Source organism: Manacus vitellinus, unplaced genomic scaffold (assembly GCF_001715985.3).
Source record: "Manacus vitellinus isolate BGI_N305 unplaced genomic scaffold, ASM171598v3 scaffold_116_pilon, whole genome shotgun sequence".
Lineage (NCBI taxonomy): Eukaryota > Metazoa > Chordata > Aves > Passeriformes > Pipridae > Manacus > Manacus vitellinus.
In genome coordinates, this window is record NW_021938870.1 from 6,177 (window position 1) to 7,587 (window position 1,411).

Below are 1,411 nucleotides of genomic sequence, written 5' to 3' on the forward strand. Positions count from 1 at the left end.
GGGGGGGGGTTGGGGCATTTATTTCCTCATCAGCCAAAGGTGGAGGAGCTCCCCTTTTTGTGCCTCCCCATCCTGCTTCCCAGGTTATCCCAACATCCCTCACACCACCAATTAACCAATTCCAGCTTCCCTGCCAGCATAAAAACCACCCTCGTGAAATCCCAGCAACAAGGAGGGAGAGGAGGAGCAAATGGATTTTTAATTGGTCTCCCCGAGCCGTTAATTAAAGTCCCAACGTTCGTGCAGGTCGGAAGCAGATCTTTCAGAGCATTCTCAGTGCAGGGTTGTTGTCTGGGAGCTGCTGGGTAATTATTCTTTAGGTCCAGGCACTTGAAGCCTTGGTAGAAATAGTAATTAAGAGTAAAGAAGAAAAGTACCTGCAATGTGTAATTAGAGAAACGGGCAGAGTGTGAGGAGAAATCTGGGCTGCTGGAAGGTGTCTCTGTGGGATGAGATGGGATTTAAGGTTCTTTCTGACTCAAACCATCCCCTCTCCAGCAACCCCCTGATTCCTGAGGGAAAACACAACCAGAATAGAAAGTGCTATAAAAAAATATGAGAGGTGACCTGTGAGTGGAACCAAATCCCAAAAGCTCCCAAGCAGCAACTCCCTGGGTCCAGATCTGTCCCTCTTGGCCTTCACTTGAGCCATCTTTCCTCCTCAACAAGGGTCAGGACACCTCAAGCTGGGCAGGAGCAGCTCAGAGACCTCTCCAGCTCCAACAAAATCAGTTTTCCTCCACAAAGAGCTGCCACATGTGAGTTGATCCTCCACAATAAACCCCTTCTGAGCTTGGCAGAGACTTTTTAAGGCCCAAAACCCCCTTCTGAGCTTGGCAGGAACTTGTTGAACCCCAAAACCCCTTCTAAGCTTGGCAGGGACTCATTGAACCCCAAAACCCCTTTCTGAGCTTGACAGGGACTTGTTGAGCCCCAAAACCCTTTCTGAGCTTGGTAGGGACTTGTTGAGGCCCAAACCTCCTTCTGAGTTTGGCAGGGACTCGTTGAACCCCAAAACCTCCTTCTGAGCTTGGAAGAGACTTGTTCAGCCCCAAAACCCCTTCTGAGCTTGGCAAGGACTGGTTGAGCCCCAAAACCCCTTCTGGGCTCAGCAGGGACTCATTGAACCTCAAAACCCCCTTCTGAGCCTGGCAGGAACTTGTGGAGCCCCAAAACCCCTTCTGAGCTTGGCAGGGACTGGTTGAACCCCAAAGCCTCCTTCTGAGCTTGGGAGAGACTTGTTGAGCCCCAAAACCCCCTTCTGAGCTCGGCAGGGACTTGTTAAGCCCCAAACTCCCTTCTGAGCTTGACAGGGACTTGTTGAGCCCCCAAATCCCTTCTGAGCTTGGCAGGAACTTAGTAAACCCCAAAACCCCCTTCTGAGTTTGGAAGAGACTCGTTGAACCCCAAA